The sequence below is a fragment of the Heterodontus francisci genome, chromosome 11 (assembly GCF_036365525.1).
Source record: "Heterodontus francisci isolate sHetFra1 chromosome 11, sHetFra1.hap1, whole genome shotgun sequence".
Lineage (NCBI taxonomy): Eukaryota > Metazoa > Chordata > Chondrichthyes > Heterodontiformes > Heterodontidae > Heterodontus > Heterodontus francisci.
The window spans coordinates 75914516-75935699 of record NC_090381.1 but is presented as its reverse complement, the minus strand read 5'-3'; the positions used below and the strand labels follow the sequence as shown (position 1 = coordinate 75935699).

The 21184-nt window shown below is 43.5% G+C and overlaps 1 long non-coding RNA gene across 1 annotated transcript in view; it reads left to right on the top strand.

The window, feature by feature from the left end:
* LOC137374903 (uncharacterized) overlaps nucleotides 1–21184 on the top strand; it is a 107151-nt gene that overhangs the window by 19220 nt on the left and 66747 nt on the right. Inside the window, exon 2 of the long non-coding RNA XR_010975918.1 lies at nucleotides 20640–20680. This is a non-coding gene — a long non-coding RNA (uncharacterized lncRNA). The remainder of the gene's footprint in view (nucleotides 1–20639; nucleotides 20681–21184) is intronic.

Here is a 21184-nt window from a genome sequence, read left to right as displayed (position 1 = left end):
ATAATGGACTCTAACATTTTCCCAATGACAGATGTCAAGCTAACTGGTCTATAGTTTCCTGCTTTCTGTCTCCCTCCTTTCTTGAATACAGGCATATGCAGCAAGGCTCCTTCGGCAGCACCTTCCAAACCCGCGACCTCTACCACCTCGAAGGACAAGAGCAGCAGATGCATGGAAACATCACCACCTGCAAGTTCCTGTCCAAGTCACACACCATCCTGATTGGAACTATATCGCCGTTCCTTCACTGTCGCTGGGTCAAAATCCTGGAACTTCCTTCCTAACAGCACTGTGGGTGTACCTACCTCACATGGACTGCAGCGGTTCAAGAAGGCAGCTCACCACCAACTTCTCAAGGACAATTAGGGATGGGCAATAAATGTTGGCCTAGCCAGTGACGCCCACATCCCATGAATGAATTTTAAAAAACATTAGCGGTTTTCCAATCCACTGCTACCCTACCGGAATCTAGTGAGTTTTGGTATATGGTGACCAATGCCTCCACTATCTCTGCAGCCACTTCTTTTATAACTCTTAGATGCAGGCCATCAGGTCCTGGCGACTTGTCTGCCTTTAGTCCCATCAATTTGTCCAGCACCTTTTCCCTCTTGATAGAAATTGTTACAAGTTCCTCCCTCCCATTTACACCTTGCTCATCTATTATTGTCGGGATGCTTATAGTGTCCTCCACTGTGAAGACTGATGCAAAATATTGGTTTAAATTATCTGCCATTTTCCTGTTCACTGTTATTAATTCCCCAGTCTCATCCTCTAAGGGTCCCACACTTACTTGAGCTACTCTCTTCTTTTTTATATACCTGTAGAAGCTCTTACTGTTTGTTTTTTTATTTCTTGCCAATTTACTCTCATACTCAATTTTCTCCCTCTTTATTAGCTTTTAGTCATCCGCTGCTGGTTTCGAAAAAATTCCCAATCCTCTGGCCTACCACTAGCTTTTGCCGATTTGTACGCCTTTATTTTTGATTTGATACTCTCCTTAACTTCCTTTGTTATCCATGGGTGGTTCATCGTTCTCATCGAGTCCTTCCTTCTGACCGGAATAAATGTTTGCTGAGTGTTATGAAATATCTGATCAAAAGTCTGTCACTGTTCATCTACTGACTTTCCCTGTAGTCTATTTTCCCAGCCTGCTTTAGACAACTCTTTCTTCATTCCTCTGTAATTGCCCTTGTTTAAGTTGAAGACACTGGTTTGAGACCCGAGTTGCTCACCCTCAAACCTAATTTGAAATTCTACCATGTTATGATTGCTTCCCCTTAAAGGATCCTAAACTATGAGATCTCTTATTAATCCTACCTCATTACACAATACCAAATATGAAATAGGCTGTTCCCTGGTATGTTCTGCAACATATTGTTCTAAGAAACAATCCCTGATGCACTCTACAAATTCGTCTTCCATGCTACCCTTGCCAATTTGATTTGTCCAGTCTATGTGCAGATTAAAATCACCCATGATAATTGCAGTGCCCTTCTTACACACGCCTCATTTTCTGATTAATATTTTGTCCCACAGAAAGGCAACTCATCAGGGACCTATAGACGACTCCCACCCATGACTTCTTTCCCTTGCTATTCCTTATTTCCACCCAAACTGATTCTACATCACGATCTATTTACACCTATATCATTACTCGCAACTGCACTAATCCCTTCTTTTAATAACAAAGCTACCCCACCTCCTTTTCCTTTCTGCCTATTCTTCCGGAACGTCGTATATCCTTGAACATTGAGTTTCCAGCCCTGGTCATCCTGCAACCACGTCTCTGTGATAGCTATCAAATCATATTCATTTATTTTTTTCTGTGCCGTCAGCTCATCTGTCTTGTTACAAATGCCATGTGCATTCAGATAAAGAGCCTTAAGCTTTGACTTTTTACCATTTTTACCTACTCTGGTTCTAATTTCTGCTGTACTCTTATGCTTGTATTCTCTGTCCCTTCCTGTCACACTCTGATTAATGTATGCCCCTTCACTACCCTGCATCTCTGCTGTCTCGTTACTTTTTGACTTTTTAAACTTCCCTTCAATTGAACTCTCCCCCCACTATTTAGTTTAAAGCCTTATCTACAACCGTAGTTTTATGATTTGCCAGGACACTGGTCCCAGCATGGTTCAAGTGAAGCCCATCCCAACGGAACAGCTCTCTCTTTCCCCAGTACTGGTGCCCAGTGTCCCATGAATCGGAACCCATTTCTCCCACACCAATCTTGGAGCCACGCATTTACTTCTCTAATCTTATCTACTCTATGCCAATTTGCATGTGGCTCAGGTAGTAATCTGGAGATTATTACCTTTGTGGTTCTGCTTTTTAATTTATCCCCGAGCTGCTCATAGTCACTCAGCAAAACCTCTTTCCTAGTCCTACCTATGTCGTTGGTACCTACGTGGACCACGACAACTGGATCCTTTCCCTCCCACTCCAAGTTCCTCTCTAGCCCAGAAGCGATGTCCTTAACCGTGGCACCAGGTAGGCAACACAGCCTTCGCGACTCTCTATCTTTGCTGCAGAGAACAGTATCTATTCCCCTAACTATGCTATCCTCCATTACAACTACATTTCTCTTTTCTCCCCCTGCTTGAATGGTGCTCTGAACCACGGTGCTGTGGTCAGTTCGCTCATCCTCCCTGCAGTCTGTGCCCTCGTCCACACTGGGAGCAAGAACCTTGTACCTATTGGATAAGGGCACTGGCTGAGGCTCCTCCAAAGCTAACTTATGGATCCCCATACCTGCCTCACTCGCAGTCACACCCTCCTGTCCCTGACCACGGCCCAGATTGGATGTAATTAAATCTAAGGGGTATAACTGTCTCCTGAAACACAGTGTCCAGGTAACTCTCCCCCTCCCTGATGTGTCGCAGTGTCCACAGCTCGGACTCCAGCTCATCAACTCTGAGCTGAAGTTCCTCGAGCAGCCAACACTTGCTGCAGATGTGGTCACTGTGGATTGCACCAGCGTCCACCAGCTCCCACATACTACAGCTGCAACACATCGCCTGCCCAGCCATCTCTATTCTATTTAATTAATTAATTTGGATCTCAGTATTTAAAAAAAAGAATTATTTAAGTGTAGTCTTAACCTGTAATGACGTCTCCTGATTTAAATTACTTGGCCAAAACAAAAAGAGACACGGAAGAAATACCCACCGATCACTTACCAGGTCTCCTGTGACGTCACACTTTGATTTTTGTTGGTCAAGCAGGTCCACCGAACAGAGCGCTCTCACCGCCGCCGCTGCTTCTGGTCTCGGGCCTCGGATCTTGGCTCTTTTATCTCCCGGCTCCTCTCGCCTGTTCTGCTCTCACCGCCGCTGCCGCTACTGCTTCTGACAGTGCTTGGAAAGGACAAAGGACCATTCCCTGACATATTCAACCCACAATGGACTTTTGATCACCAGATGTTGAAGGTGAGGGAGCTTGCATTCCAGGTTGACTGCTAAGATGACCGAATACACAAACGGACACTGTCAAATCAGCTAGTCACATGACTAACCTGCTGGGCAACCTGATTCTTTTTGAATTTGTACAAACAGTTTGGGCAGAAAGCAGAATGCTCCTGGACTGAGAAGACCTCTCCTGTCTGCCTGCTCCCATCTCTTTCTCACAAGCCTCTGAATCCACTGAAGACACATGAACCCCAAGAGAGAAAATTCTCCTACAGTGGACAAGGTTTAAGAAGAAGACTGGACCCCAACGAAAAGCAAGATCTACCTACAATCAAGGACTCTACAGTGAGCTCAAAGAACCGTAACAACAACTCTTCAGATATTGCCTCAAACCTTTCCACTTTATTTTTCTGCTGCTCTTTTCTGTCTCTCTTTGCATGTGTGTATCGCGTAAGCATGCTAGAATGGCCATGTTGTGTATCTGTGGGCGTTAGCTGAATTAGAGTTTAAGTTTAATAAATTTCAACTTTTCTTCTTTAAATCTGAGAAAGCCTGTTTGTGCTGGTTTCTTTGCCTTATAATTGGAAAGCAGTGAACAAGGATTCACCAAGGGGGAGCTAAAAACATGGTGTGTTTAAAATTAAATCCTGTTATGGTAAACCAGGTGAAGGCTGAAAGGGAACCCCTTTCTCACCTGATTGCAATAATGGTTATGTATATATCCCACTGAACTGAAAGCATGTTTAAAACATTAGCTTATTAAAGTTCAGATGATTTTTTTTAAACAGCTTGAGACTATGTAACACTGTTTTTTCCACTACATTGTGGCCTTGTAATACTCTCCTGGCTATGTGTTGTGCTCGACATTGTACATTATGTTTGTAATCACTTATAGAGTATACATTGACCGGATCACAGTATAGAAGGTTTGCTCTTTGTCATGGGGGAGTGACTTGCTATTTAAAGTTAAGGTGAGGGGACATGAGGGGCAGATGGAACCTGCTTTTGCAATGAAAGACTTTTTTATGCTATTTATGATAATCAGTGGGAGCATTCCTCATGCATTTCAGATGATTTGGTAATGAGGTTGCATAGAATGTGCCCACATTGTTCCACAGAGACCATTAAAACTCCCACTTGCAACATTAGCAGCCCCTCTCTTTATATAGAGGCCTTGGAAAGTTTCAAGCAACAATAAAAAGAAGGTATCGTTGGACAGAGCAGAACGCCTTTGTGCTGCACCCAATTTATGTTGGTTTAACATCATTTGTAATGTTGGGGGGAGGGTTGCGCTTTATTCAGATTAAATATATTTAAAGCCGTAGAAAACGTAAGCATTACTTGAAAAGCTACACTGGACTGTGACTTGTCCATTTGTGCATTCAACTGAATTAAAGCATATCCCTCTTCAGGCTATCGAGGTTGTATTCAGAAGTGTCAGATGTCAAATCCACACATACAACGTGCACCAGCCTTCTCAGAACATTCTGCAGTTATGTTACAATGCTGCAGATGTCTTCATATAGAAAGACACTTTTGATTTAATTGCCCTATTGTTAGTGCAGATCAGTACTGCCTTCACTTTGTGAATTTGTTGAGCTAAGCTAGTTGTGAAATTTGTTCACAAAGCAAACCCATATAGCTGTGTTTTTGTACAAATTCAGATAGGCACAATGCCTTCCATTTCACAAGAAACTTGATTTAAAATAGAATTATTCTGTAGTATTCCTGAAGCATTAGTATTCCTTTCAATTATCCTGTAATGTATAGAGATTAGATTAGATTAGAGATACAGCACTGAAACAGGCCCTTCGGCCCACCGAGTCTGTGCCGAACATCAACCACCCATTTATTCTAATCCTACACTAATCCCATATTCCCAACAAACATCCCCACCTGTCCCTATATTTCCCTACCACCTACCTATACTGGTGACAATTTATAATGGCCAATTTACCTATCAAACTGCAAGTCTTTTGGCTTGTGGGAGGAAACCGGAGCACCCGGAGAAAACCCACGCAGACACAGGGAGAACTTGCAAACTCCACACAGGCAGTACCCGGAATCGAACCCGGGTCCCTGGAGCTGTGAGGCTGCGGTGCTAACCACTGCTCCACTGTGCCGCCCTGTGTTGGATAGAATTGTTTTGTTCCTCCTTTAAGACCCTCATGCAACCTCAATGATCCCAGTTTCTGCACCCTTAGGGCTGGATTTTGTACCCAGCCCGACGTCAGGTTCTGTGGGGGTGGTGGGTGGGAGGGGAGCGGTCAGAGAATCGAAGTAGCAGCGGCTGCCACGGAACCCGACGCTGGGATTTCTGGACCCGATTCTCCCAGGGACAGGATAGGCCTGCGCAGCCTTCCCACGCAAAGGCCGTTTGAGGCCCTTAAGTGGCCTATTGATGGCCAATTAAGGGCCTTTTCCTGCCACTGCTGGGAACTTACCAGCAGCGGGGTGGGGAGGGGGCTTCTGCCTTGTTGGGAGGACACCTGGTAAAATGAGGCACCCTCCCTGTGGGCTTGCAGGGGTGGGGGGGTGTCCCTCCTTCATGGGCGATTTGTGGTCCACAGAGGACCGCCCCCGCCCCCCCCCCAGGAACCACTGTACCCACCGGATGCCCCCTCCCCCAGACCGAATGCCCATTCCATCACCTCTCCTCACAGGGGCCTTCCGGATCGGCCCCGGTGACCCCAATCCCACTTACCTGCGTCCTGAGGTCTCCTCCATCTTCTCCACTGCAGGCTTCCTGCAGTACCACCAGTGGCCACCATTCCCAGTGGCGCTGCTGATACTATTGAGCTGCCGGCCCTGTGATTGACCGGAAGCTCTTGGGGCAGCATCCCTGTCCCTATTAAGTATTTTAAGGGATGGAGATCCTGCCTCCTTCAACTTTGATCCCAAAAGACCAGAGAATCGCTCCGGGGGTAAGAAAAATGCACAGACAGGGTTCCTCCTGCCTTTTTGGCTTAAAATCCAACCCTTAGTGTGCTATGCAAATCTACACCATTTTAATTAACTGTTAATTTTCTTGCAACACCCTTAACTAAATAATTCTGTGGTCCTTTATAGTAAACTTGCTTAATTTTGAGATTCCATATTCATAGAGTCATAGTCATTTATGAGACAGAAGGAGGCCATTCGGCCCATTGAGTCCATGCCGGCTCATTCATTCCAGTTATTAATAGATCTCTAGTTAGGAGAGATTTTCTCAAGATTTCAAGCAACTACAGGTCTTTATCTAATTGTTTTATTTGATTTGCAATGGGAAAGTTGCATACATAAACATGCTTTATATTAGTTTGTGCAAACTTTGTCTTGCAACATACTATAAATATATTTTCACATTCTTCATATTTTTTAACTTTTAGTTGGGCTTGTAGAAATTCGGATTGGAACACTAACACAACCAATGATCCTTATATAATATACCCCAAATAACTATCACACTGTCTCCTAATCCAACCTCAGAAATTGGCCTTTGGATTACACCAGTAGATTCTTTATGGAGAGTTTAGCTTTCTCATTTATCATCCTTGTACCAGCTAGCAGCTTAAGAGGTAATGTTATAATTTTTAAATACAATGAGAATATCATTGAAATAATTAGCTATCCCCATTTTTTTTACAAAGTGATGTCTTTGATAAGGGAGTATCATTGCTTCTGGGAACTAGCAATGTTAAGCACTCTTTGTAAACACAGGAAACAATACGTGTTTCAAAAAGTCATTCATTGCGTCACAAAACTACATGTGTTGCTAAAAATGTGATGTCACCATGACGCACACTCTTGTCACCTTCCATAAAACACTAACACTTCCATTTTAATATCTATGCTAAATAGTTGAATAGTGAGCATGGTTTTTAGCAGTAAAATTGAATATAGCTAAATGTGCCTGGTGTGGACATCTGGGTCTTATTGCAGGAGTTTAGAGGTGTTTAATATGATTTTGATCTAATTGGAAACAAACAAATTAGTAGTTTCTTGGCAATGTCCTTCAAAGTTTTCTCAAGACACTAGTAGGATAATAGTCTAATTACCAGATATAATTTGTCATCTCCTGAGGAGAGGTTAAGGACTAAGAGCACAGATTCCTTTGAGCTGGCTCTCTGCCACTGTGTCATCTGTCCAGGACTAATCAAGTTATCATATCAACAAATCTCCCTCAGTCACAGACTTTAGTGTCTGGCCTTTGAGAAAATTTTGATGGCTGCAGCGCAGACAAATTTCTAGCAGCAGGATGTTGGAGCTTTCCCGCCTGGCTGTATGAAAAGTACCTGTAACCTCCGCACAACCTCTCCTCTCCCTCACGCTGAGAGTTCACTTCATGTGAGTCTCATGCTGTTCATTGCAATCAGTCAGCAGCCTCTAATTAGGCCAGAACTACAGTGTGAGGGAGCTGTTCCTATTCACCATCAGATACACAATGCAGATTAAGCCATGCTGCAAATATCTGTTTTCAAAACCTTGTTTTCTGGAATTGTATCTCATTGAAGAGGATCTAAGCTTAGAGGATTTGAAATGAAAAATATAAACATGAAATTTTAATGAAGCCTTCTCTGATTTTACATAGTGATGAATCAAGTGTACATGTAAGTGCTTTTCTCTTCTAAGGTATTGTGAAGCAATGATATTCTTACTTTAGACATTGATTACATCGGAGCCCCATGAGTCACATAATGGCTTTTTGGGCCCAAACTAAAAGCATTGCAGAGTGCAAAAACCACCAGAAAGAATAAAAGGGCATTTCTCTAATACAAAGAGTTTCCTACAAGGCTTCACATTTTAATACCAGTGCTGCAGAAACAGCTAATTACAACTTTCCACCCTGGGGTCTTTTTGAAAGTTTCTGAAGACCAGAGGCTCGATTCCAATCAGAGTTAAGCTGTCATAAATTGGCATATCCCATTGAAATTAAATGAGAAGTGCCAATTTAAGACAACAGAGATCTAATTAGAAATTGAGCCTCAATACTGACAGCTATTTACATTATCTGTTTGTGCGTTTTTGTGTCAATGCCAAACTTAGTTGAGAATACACTTGGAGGGTGGGTGAATGTACTGGGCGTCATTAATGAGTGCTCATGGATTGCCAAAGTTATATCTTTTCTGTCAATTCCCAGTTACATACAAGTCATCATAAGAAGGATAAAATCATATCTGAGTTACTGACCTTTCTTCTTAAGGCAGTTTGGCATTGCCGACCTGGAAAAAGCAGAACATTAATTTTACCAGCACTGTGCATATCCATAACTTCCAATTCCAAGGTCAACAAATATTTGTTTATATTGCAAAAAGACAGCACAGGAAGAGTGAAAGAATTTAGATAAATATAAGTTTCTGTGTTTATTACTTCATTGAATAACAGATAACAAAACATTGCTATTTAGATCTTTTAGTATACCGAATGAACTGCTCAAATATTTCTTTGAAAAGCAAAACACTTAAAGAACCATACATTCTAATAAAATGAATACAAATATTTATAAAATAATGTAAGTTACTTCTCAATCACATTCCCTGTAATTAGCTTTAGGCGCAGAATTCTTGAACAACTGAAGAGAGCCAAAAATTATTTTTCTTGCTGGAAGATTGTGGATTTTGGTACAATACTTTGGAGTTCGATGACACAGCGGAGAGCAGACATTTCTGCAGATTGCTTTCCGTTAAATTATATTTTCGTGAGAATCTCCTGGCAGGCATGACAAAAGCCCAGGTATGGAATCTCTGCTGGAGACTGACCTTTCGCATCTGCAGCGAATACACTGCGAGCAAGTAGCACAATGGAACTCAAAGTTGGTCAGTGCACTGACCCTGGCTGCTAAAGCTACCTGCTGCTCTCTTCAGAGCTGCAAAAAGCATGGCTTTCAAAATGATGAAAAAACTCTTGGATAATAAAGAAGTAACAAATGTTAATAAAAGCCAATAGGAACCATCTTAAACCATTGAAAATAATGTCAACATCTGTGGGCCTTTTACTCAAACAGGCAGAAGCTGATGAATAAACTCTTGAAAAGGCATTCAGTACAAAGATATTTGAACACTACAGTTTTTTTGTATTTCTCAATGCAGATTTTGATTGCAGTGCACTTGTTTCTCTTTGATGTCTTTGAATCAATACTGATGTTCAGCTTCATCCTTATTATGAAACTCAAGTGTATGAATCAGAGTGCAAGAGTAACGTTAGTCTTAAATTTAATGCAAGGTGAATGATTTTAGCTGCAAACACATGACTTCACACACACAGTCAAGGGGAGAAGTAATTCTATTTTCTTGCAATAATCTGTGATAGGAAACTATTTTTATCACAGTTTTAAGGATTTCAGATAACATCAATGTAATCCTCTTAACTTTACCAGGAATTACACATTGTGGGAAATTTAGAAAGGAGAAAGATAAAAAGGGTTGAAATAGCTATACATAATGTATGAAATGTTTGGGATTCAAAGGCAGTCTCTGTTCTGAATTATTTTTGGTTGAAATACCAGATGATCCCTGTTAAACATTATGGAACTGTACTTTTTGTGTGTATTTATATGTATCTTACCAACTTTAATACAAATGCTGAGATAATTTAGAAGCTTCTATATGAATGTTTGGGAGGTTTCCCCACAAAGCTACTGATTCACCTTCCCACAGTTTGGTAATTCAATCAATCCTATTCTCATGTCAACACAGGAACCCTTCACTTGCAATAACAGAAATTTAAAGTGACCAGCACATTTCAATGTTTATGTCATATTTAAAAAAAAAGACAATCATATTATTTGAGTTGTGATGAGTTCCTATTCATCACAGTCACCACCACCAAATATTTTTTCTATACAACGTTTGCTAGGATGCAGAGCAGAGTGGTTGATTTAAGCAGGCACATATGAACTTCCTTAGGACTGTATTTTCCATTGAGTCATACTTACACTAATCTTCATAGAGTTAGGGACACACAGATCTGAAGGCCATTAAATAACCTGTGAATCATTTGTTTCATATAATTAGAAATCAGATTGTGTCCTTTAATTAAGATCAAATTGGCAATTATCCTTGATTGATGTAACAATCTTTGAGAAAGAAATGAATTGGTTGATTATGTGACACAATCATGCAAAATGTTCTTCTGCATTACGTATCCCTGTTATATGCTATCAGTCTCTTCATTGCTAATTGTATATATGTATGTAGCATTATAAGTTGTTTCTGAAAAAAAATACTTAATAGGAGGTTAACAAAAGTGCCAATTTGACACCAAACAGATTCAAAACTGATGTTTTTAAAGGGATGGAGTTCATTCAAGAGGTAATTCTTTGAATCATTCCAAAATACTCAGAAATATGCACTTTTATGGGGTAAATTAAAATTTTAGCAAGGGAAGATGAAACTGTTTATCCAATCTCTTTCCCAGTTACTTGTTCAAGCTGAGCCTGAGGTGCACAGTCTTGGTCTCCTTTCAGTATTGAGCTGAGCATCAAACCCCATGTCTAGTCTCTCACCAATCTCACCTATTTCTACCATCATAACTGCCTGCCTACGTCTCTTCCACTGAAACCATCATCCACATCTCTTGCGCCTTGTAGCTTGGTTTTTATAATGTTCTCTTCATCAGTCTCTTCAGCTCTACATGAGAAAAAATCCAAATTACCTGTCGTTCATATCCCATCCCATTTAGTCTCAAACCCTTATCAACCCTATTCTCTTGAAAACATTGGCTTCCCATTAGCTAGTCCATTGACTTTAAAATCCTGGGGCTATGTTTTATCCTGGTGATGGGGGTCCTGGTGGCAGGCTAGAAGGTGGGGGGAGACCCCGCCTTGGCCCTCTGTCGGTCCCCGGGTGGGATTCCACAGCAGGCAGCCAATTAAGTGCCTTTAAGGGAGACTTTAAGGGACAAGCTCCCACCTCCAGAGCTGCCGGCCAATCGAAGGGCCAGCAGCTGTGCAGTACCAGCAGTGCCATTGGAAGTGGTGGCCACTGCCAGTACTGTAGGTGACCTGCAGTAGTGAAGATGGAGGAGACTCTGGGACGCAGGTGAGTGGGGTCGGGGTTGCTGGTGGCAGTCAGGCAGGCCCCAGTGAGAGAGTGGAGATGTTGATGAGGATGGGGTGGGGAGGGGGTGGTGGGGTGGTTCTTGCCACAGGGGTGGCCATCCCCACCTAGGGGACCCTCTGTGGGCCATGGATTGCCCACAGAGGAGGGACACCCCCAAGCCTGCTAGGAGGTTGCCAGGTCTCACCTGGTGGTGACTCCACATGACAGTGGGTTCCTCTGATGTTGGTGAAATGGGAGCGGAGATGGGAAGCTACCCTTAAGTGGCTCAATTGGCCTTGGGCAATAAAATCCTTCCCCTTGTCTCAATTTTTAAATCCCTTCATGGCCTCATCACATCCAGTCTTCAGTTCTCCAATGCTTTCCTTATTAGCCTCTTGAATTCTACCTTACACAACTTGCAAATTCACAAGGATTTTGCTACCCATATTATCTCTACCTGTGCAGTTTTATCCAATCTTAAATCCCACCACACAAACTCTGTTTTTGCAACTCTGGTTTACTGTGAATCTCCTCCCACATCCTCTGTTCTGTCTCTGCTAGAACTTCCTGTCTTCACATCTTGCATTCTGGAATTAACTTCCTAAACCCATCTGCCTTGCTAGCTCTCTCCCTGGAATCCACAACTATCTGACCAGAAGGAAAGAGTATTACTAGCTGAGCCATGCTGTCACATGCACCTGAAAATTATGTAAATTCTGTACACTGACAACACCCAGTTTTACCTCACCACCACCTTCACTCCATTCACTGCCTTTGATCTATCAGACCGCTTGTCTGACATCCAGTATTGAATGAGCAGGATTGTCCTCTAATTAAATATTGGGAAGACTGAAGACATTATCTCCGGTCCCCACCACAACTCTATTCCCGAGCCATTGACTCCACCCCTTCCTCATCACCTGTCAGGTGCTGAACCAGACAGTTTGCAACTTTGGTGTCATATCTGACTCCGAGTGAGCTTCCGATCCCATATACGCTCCATCACCAAGGCCACCTATTTCCACCTCCATAACGCCTGTCTCTGCTCCTGTCTCAGCTCATCTGATAATCCTAATATCTCCTTTGTGGTTTGGTGTTAAATTTTGTTTGATAACACTCCTGTGAAGCACCTTGATATCTTTTATTACGTTAAAGGCACTATATATATGGTGTTGTTGTGCAATATCATCCTGTGAACTTTTAACACAATTATATCAAACTCCTTTCTCCACTATTTTAGTGAGGATGATTTAAAATAAATCTTATTTTAAATGACTGTATTTTAAAATATTGGACCAAGCAATTTGTGCAATAATATTGCGCAGTGTAATTGCTACAGTACAGAGTCAAATAGTTGTTCTTGACTTGATGTTATTAGAGTCATAGAGTCATTTACGGCAGAGAAGGAGGCCATTCAGCCCATTAAGTCCATGCCGGCTCTCCACGGAGCAATCCAGCCAGTCTCACTCCCCTGCTCGATCCCTGTAGCCCCGCAAGTTTATTTCCTTCAAGTGACCATCCAATTTCCTTTTGAAGTCATAGATTGTCTCCTCTTCCACCACCCTTGTGGGCAGCGAGTTCCAGGTCATACGCACTCACTGCGTAAAAAAGTTCTTCCTCACATTCCCCCTGCATCTCTTGCCCAAAACCTTCAATCTGTGTCCCCTAGTCCTTGTACCATTCATTAATGGGAACAGTTTCCTTGTCTAACTTATCTAAGCCTGTCATAATCTTGTACACCTCTATCAAATCTCCCCTCAATCTCCTTTGCTCCAAGGAGATCAACCCAGCTTTTCCAACCTAACCTTGTAAATAAAAATACCCATTCCGGGAATCATTCTAGTAAATCTCCTCTGCACCCTCTCCAGGTCCCTCAGATCCTTCCTAAAGGGCTGGATTCTATAGAGCCCTCATCATCAGGATCCATGGCCGGGGGGTGATGGGGGGGGTGCCTGAAGATAGCCCCGGATGAGGCCCGCCATGGGCCTTGACGCCAGCAGGGCCCGGCCCAATATTGCTGGTGGTGGCAAGGCCTCATGGTGGCCCCACTTGCTGCACGGCGACAAGACTGTAATTTAAATATTTGAATAAATTAAAATACCTGCATTAATTATTATCCCGTTGCCTCCTGAAGTCCTGCCGCGCTCTTCATACTGGCAGCAGGCACTGTCACGCCTTCGTTTCCCCGTCCGGGGAACGGAACGGTAGGCAAGGTTATAGTTTAAAGTTTGTGCAGTTGTGGGGGAAGGCCAGATGGTAAAGGGAAGTGTTTTGGAGGGGAAGGGCAAATAATTAATTTAATTGCTTTTTTGGGGGGTGGGAGATGGGCAAAAGAGGTGTATTTATTTAATTTCTTTTAATCTTCCTTGAAATATTTAAATTTGCCGGTAGGGCTAACAGTCCTTCAAATATGTCATCAGTGCCTGCGCACAGGCAGCTGATGCCATTGCTGGGGGCGCACAGCCCGCCCCCTGCATGTGATCGGAGGGGGGCCTGCCCGAGCTATTTAAATGAGCCGCTACGTTTGCATTTGCAGCGGTCCTTTGGTGTACAGCCCACATGGGCAGGCCACCATTGAAAATCAGCGGCAGACTTATAGGCCGGAATTTTATGGTAGGCGAATGGGAGCCGGCCACTGACTGAAAAGTCCCCGGTCGAATCCGCTTCCGCCTTGCCTGGGGATCTGACCCATATTTTGCAGGTCCTCCGGCTTCAATTGGTGTAAGGTGGGACTGCCACCCGCTTAAGGTAGGCAGTCCCGCCTAATAGAGCTGCCGGCCAATCAGCAGGCTGGCAGCTCTTAGTCCCATCAACGCCACCGGGAGTGGTGGCCACTGCTGAGACTGCAGCCCAGCATGAAGACAAGATGCCTGGGAGCCGGGAGGGAAGATAAGTTTTGGATGCCTCGCCTGGGGTAATCGGTCAGGCCCCAGCGAGGCAAGGGTGGTAGATTGGGGGGAAGGAGTACGTGTTGGGTCTTGGGGATGATTGGGGTAGCGTGGCCGATCATGAGGGCCACCCGGGACGCTTGGAAGCCATCTGCTTCCGTTAGGCGGCTTCTCCCAGCTCCAGAACGCCTGCTTGCCACACGTAAAATCCGCGTGGAGGTGGGCGATGGCCCTTAAATGGCCACTTAAGGGCCTTGATAGGCCTGGGGTGGGCGGGCCGGTTTTCGCTGCCGCTGCCCTGAGTTAAGGGGCAGCGGAGGTGGGACCAGGTTGGGAAGGTTTCCCGTTGCCTCCCGCTCCATTTTACGCCACCCCCCCCCCCCCCCCCGCCACCATCCCGCTCGTTGGGGAGGCATAAAATTCCAGCCATAGAATTCAGCCCAAAGTGTGGTGACCAGAATTGGATGCAATACTCCAGTTGGGGCCTAACCAGAACTTTATAAAGGTTCAGCATAACTTCCCTGCTTTTGTATTCAACGCCTTTATTTATGAAGTCCAAGATCCCATGTGCTTTATAACAACTCTCTCAATATATCCTTCAACTTTCAAAGATCAATGCATGTGTAACCAGGTTCCTCTGGTCCTGCGCACTCTTTAGAAATATGCCATAGCCATTGAGTTATTAAAAACAAAACAGGAAAAAGCAGTAAGATACATTCTTGTTTGCGAAATTGCATAATTGCTACATATTGTGCCCCTAATAGACCAGGGCCACAAAACCCTGTTGCTTAGCGCCCGTATTTTTGGTGTTACGGGTATTGGTATAGGTCCAAAATGGCATCTGTGCCAGCTGGGCATGTTTCTGCTGCAGGCCATGCCAAATGTCATTTTGGGTAAGTCGTTAGCATGCATGCTGGGAAAGTGCACTAGAAGTATGCAGAATAGGTAGCTAGTGATGTTAGGAAGCTTGTAAAACTGTTTTGGCTCCAGTGCTGTCATGTTCAGCTTTAACACTCCAGCTACTGCCCTCTTTTAACCTCGCACAGCGGAACACGCATTCAGTAGCAGGAAGGACACTCCCCCCCACCCCCACTCCAGTACTATTTAAAGGGATCATCAACTACTTTTATGTTAGTTGCTGATTGATTTCTACTGACTGTTACAGAGTTAGTAGAAGCGTTTGAAGTTTATACTGCTAGTTGAAGTTGCTGAAGTCTACAGGGCGTGGCGTGGTATGTGGTGAAGGCATTAGTTCTGTCTTCAAGGATTCTACTCAGAGCACTTGCTCCCAGTAGTTTCTATCTACCTTTGCCTGCAGCATGAGAAGAAGATTGAGCACAAGCAACACAGCAGAGAACAAGCTGCCAAAGAGGGAGGTGGAGGAAGAGGAGAAGTTCTCTCAGCAGGAGGCTATATCCATCCTAAGCAAGACACAGGCCGGGGGGGGACGGGGGTCTCAACCTCTGGCAAAAGCAGCGCCGAGAACCCCAAGTCTCTCCGAAACAACTGCCAATTAGGCACTTAATTGGACAGTGGTGGGCCTTCCATAAGATCAAGGACACTAGTGACAGAAGTCCTGCTTTCTGAGAGGCAGTGTCTGCTGCCAGTGGAGCACCTACCCGAGGCCTAGGAGCAGCTCTGGACCCAGGCCACAGGTCGGTCAGGGTGGGAGGGGTCTCTTGGAGTGGGGGTTGCGGGGGAGGGGATTGTAGGGAGCTCGGCAACAAGGGCAGGGGGATGGCTCTCAACAGGACACCCCAATTCCCGAAGCTGGGCCCCCCTTTCAGACACAAAGTGCCTTTTAACAAGGGAACTCCATCCCCCCACACCCCCCACTGGAGCTGGCAAGCAACCCGCACAGTTTTTCTTTCTGTGTTCTCCGTGGGCTAATTGCAGCGGTGGCGGGATAAGGCCCTTAATTGGGCATTAATTGCCCACTTAAGGGCTTCAATTGGCAGCGGGGTACACTAAAGAGGTGCCCACTGAAATCTGCCATCTGTTGCAGGCAGACCTACAGCCTCAAAGCAGGACAAGGACTGCATTGCCAGTGCCTATGACGGTGACCATGGCCATGAACATTTTTGTGCCTGGCTCCTTCCAGGTTGCAGCGGATGACATTTGCAGCATCTTGTAGTTTGCCATCCACTGTTGTATAAGGGAGCTCACTGAGGCTGTCTATGCAAAAGGAGTTGAGTACATTTCATTCTCTTTTGCCACAGATTTGCAGGCAGAATGAAAATGCAATTTCACCAGGATAGCGGGCTTTCCCATAGTGCAGAGTACCATTGACTGCACACCTGTCGTTTTGCGAGCGCTGCATGTAAATTGAGGGATCTACTGCAATAGGGAAAGGTTTCCACACCCTCAATGGTCAGCTGATGTGCGAGCATCCTCAGTGCATAATGCAGCTCAATGCCCGGTATCTTGGCAGCTGTCATGATTCCTTTATTCTGTATTAGTGGCCTCCTCCTTTCTTCCTCCTTCTCTTCCTTCTTCTCTTCCTCCTCTTCCTCCTGTACTTCAGCAGCTCACTATATACCTGGTGGCAACTGCCGTGCACCATTGATGGTCGGTTTTACAGCATGCACCAGACCACAATGAATCATGAGACATACTTTGGAGGGTACTGCAGGGCTCCTCCAGAGTGGTCCAGGCAACAAAGCATTGTTTAAGCGCCCCAATGGTTTGCTCAATGACTATCAGCACTTGAGCCACCATGACAAACCAGAGGCTGGACACTGGATGACATTGGCTATCCGCTGAACACCTGGCTCCTGACAACTCACACACATGTACGTATAACGACAGCCATGCTGCCACTCGAAATGCCATTGATTTTCTGATTAGTTGCTGCTGTCTGCGGCTGTGCGCCACCTTATCATGAAAGTGGGAGGGAAGTGGGCCAGTGAGTGTGGTGCAATCTGTTTGGGCGCTGTGGTCATCATGGTTAGATAGGTGGCAGTGTGTACAAGCTGTGAGATGTGGTTGCGAGGCTTGCAGCAGTGCAAAGTGTGTGAGGATGGGGTGAAGCCACCAATGTGAAGTATGAGTCGTGGTTGATAGAGGTTGCTGATAAGTGAGTGAAAGGGCAGTGATGAATTGAGCATTTTGTGAGGTTAGTTGTTCCGCAATAGAATGTGACATCTGAAAATGCATTCACTGACTTTGACCACTCGTGTCAGGTCATTGAACCTCTTACGGCACTGTATCCAGGTCCTCAGAGCTACATTGCTGGCATTGACAGGGATGGATATCCGCTCTTTCTGCCTTCTCAGTGTCTGTCTGGAGGGTTTCCTAGCCCCATGTGGAGAGAGGACCTCTTTCCTCCTGTCCACCTCCTGAACCAAGGCTTCCAGTGCTGCATTGGAGAAACATTGGGTCTGCTGTCTGCCCTGCTGCAGCTGGAATGCACCTTCTCCTTAAGAGGTGAAAGCGAGCTTTAAGTGGTGCTAGCCTCACATGAACTTGAGCCCCTGCTGAGGTGTGGAGCTACTCAACTGCATTTGCATGCTGCCTATCAGAAAGAAGGGGTGCAGGTTAAGTGCACTTTGCAATCCCCACACCCGTTTTCCGTGGGCTCTTGAATTTTACCCCCAGTTTTGTGCCTGAATACAGTTTCTGTATTTTACCTTAGTCAGTTCGTTCTTAAGTTCTAAAAAGTTCATTTTTACACATCAGTACATAATAACCAACTTATCTCTTTATTGTTCCCAAACGTTGTATTTTTGTGACCAAAATAATTTGACACACACTAAATTTAATTGCCCACGTCGACACTTTCAGGACCATTGTGCTGGTACTATAACACTTGGGCCAGCTGTCATGCAGATAAAATCTGCCACAAAGCCTGTATGAGCCACAATAAGAAAGATTCTGGTTAATGAAATGTCAAGACATTTAATGGAATGGCAGAGAGGATTATTTATTTCTATTACAGCACAGTTACCTTTGTTCTTGAGTTCACACGTTTAGATTACTTAAATTTCAGAAGCAATGCCTTGATTTTGATGAGTTTTATGTATTAAAAAATCTCTTCTTTAAGGATTAAATTATAAATTATGACACAAGGTTGAAATCTACATTGAAAAGATATTTTAACAGCCACAAGTATCTATTTTGTGGCTTGAACAAACCACCCTCAAATTTTCTCTGGATCAAACAGATCTAAATGTAATTAGCATCACATTTTATTGAGACTTGGAAGAACCACTCTGCAAATCACAATTTCTGTAACATTCATAATATCTCTCCAATACTGATAGAAAATGGCATGGTTTAATATTAATAGAAATAAATGCTATGTTTTGAATTATTAGCCTTTTGGGTTTCGGGGACAGCCAGTCAATTTCAGATCCACACTGAGTATGTCATCAATGTATCTTTAACCTCCCACTTTGTGACTTGGCTTACATTCTGGAGCCCAGTCAGTCATGTGTGAGTACAATGTGCCTTAATTTGTACCAATTACAGATTTTAATTTCTTTTCCTCTCTTTAACTTTTTTCCTCTTCCCGCTACTTCTGACAATGTCAATTATTGCTAAGTTTCACAGGTGCAGCATTTTCCCAGTACCTCGCCCAAGCTGTTATTCTTCATGTGTGACCCTTGACAATATGTTGTCAGTGGACTATTGATGAACCTGATCCTGTTCCCACCTGCTATCCACACACATGGAGGGGTTCAATCAGGAGCAGGAATTTTGATGACGCTTCTCCCATCTTATCTCATGCACATAAATTGTAATTGCGATATCCTCAGGATCAGACCTTCTGTCTGTATGGCTTAGTTCAATGTTGGATGGTGCTTTTACCAACTAGGCCATTGGGGAACTTGTCCCACTTACACCTAATACTCATCTGAAACATTAAGAAATTGTATTTAGTCTGACCCAACAGACTTATTACAGAAATGTAAATGGAGGAACGAGAAAAAGACCATTCAGCCACTTTGCATGGACCATTTTCATCTGGAGATCATTTGTCAATGGATTCTAAATTTATGAAGTGGATTTTAATTAGACCATTGAAAGAAGAGAGCTTAACGGGAGAAGGTGTTGGTATATGAATAACTAAGGAAATGGAAACATTGGTGAAGTAGATCAGCGCATGGTCTTCACTTCTGGGTTCTGGGGATATTGAAAGTGCTCCCTCTCTGCTTGTAAGGTCCCGATTTAAAGTTGGGCAAGCTCAGCCCCTTCCGGTGAATAGGAGCCTACAGAAAAACTGTTTATAGTTCAGTATAAGTTGATGTTACACCTAAAAAAGAAGTGGTTTGGGAATAGAAACATTAACCCTGATGCAGAAGAGGATGGTCTTCAGGGGTTGCTGGTGGGCCCACTGGTGGGGCAGAGAGAATTCTACTCTTCAGCTGGGAATTCCCGATGCTGACAAAAAGGAAGATGTTTCATTTATTAGTACTGGCATCACATAGCTTCATGAGCAAAAAAAAAGATGAGTAATATATTTTGGAAATAAGTTAAATGACAGCATTACTTTTCAATGATTCCATGAGAAATGAACTGATTGATATCTGGTAAGGATCCATGGCATCCTATGAGAAAACATTGGTTGGAATATCTTCAGTAATATATCCTGCACATACAACTGGAATGTTCCCAATCCTGAACTTTTGTGGATCAGTGGCTCTTATTATATTATAGTTTGTGTTAATGGTTTTTCTTAGACTGCTCTAAAATTTATGAAAAAACGCATGATTTTGCTACATTGAGTATACAGAAGTTTTTTCTACATAGTGAACAATGTACTCAAGGATAGTCCACGCACCATGTGATGATTCTTTTCAGTTTACACTTGCTCAAAAGTTCATTTAATTATCTCAAAATGTGTAGTTTCTCACACCACCAAATGAAATCACATCATAGAATTTTCTGAAGATTACTTACAAATGGAAAATAAACGCCTAACCCTAAATTACTAGTCTGCAGACCAGGCACATTCAAAAAATACAATGTTTCTAGCAGATCTGACATGGTGTTTCTCCTGATCAATCAGAGGCCGAGCTGCCATAGTACGTGAGTTGGGTGGTAAGATTGGATGAGAGGTCCACATCTCCACTGGAAGAATTTGAAAGAAGTTTGTAGGAGACCTGCTGTGAAGCAGTAAACTAAGTGTTTTGATTAATTCCTGGAAAATAAATAAACTGTGTTCTCTTTATCTACTGTAGGCAATTAATTAAATTTGTTTTTCTCATATTCAACAGCTAATTAAATGAATAGGTGAGTTGTAATTGATTGTCATTGTCTTTCATTTTCTGTGTAATGATGGGACCTGTTTCATTCGACAACTACTTTGTTCCTTTTTCTTTCAGATTCTCAGGAGCACTCTTGTTCCCTCTGGCTCCACATTCAGGTAATAACTTTTGAAGTAACTTACTTTTTGATGATGGCCTCCCGCGGTCCCTTTAAGGGACTGTTGATAAGCTGCATGGTAACCTGGCTATCCTAAATTCAGTAGGCCAACAGGCCCAGCAACAGTTATGTTCAGGGCAGGCCATTTTTGGAATTGGGTCCTAAAACAGGTGTCGGACCCTCATTAATACATCCGAGAGTTACAATTTTCTTGAGTATTGCTGAAAATAGAGACACGTTGTCGAAGCTTTTCACCTTGCACTCATCAGGACAATCTGCAAAAATACCATCGTAAGGGAAAACAACAACTTTATACTGTATGAGAAGATAATCAGCACTCTCTTCTCATACAGTACAAAGTTGTTATTTTCCCTTACATTGGTATTCTTTCAGATTGTCCTGATGAGTGCAAGACAAAAAGCTTCGACAACATGTCTCTATTTTCAGCAATACTCAAGTTACAATTTTGTGAGAATTTGGTGCTAGTCTGAATTCTACCCTTCTA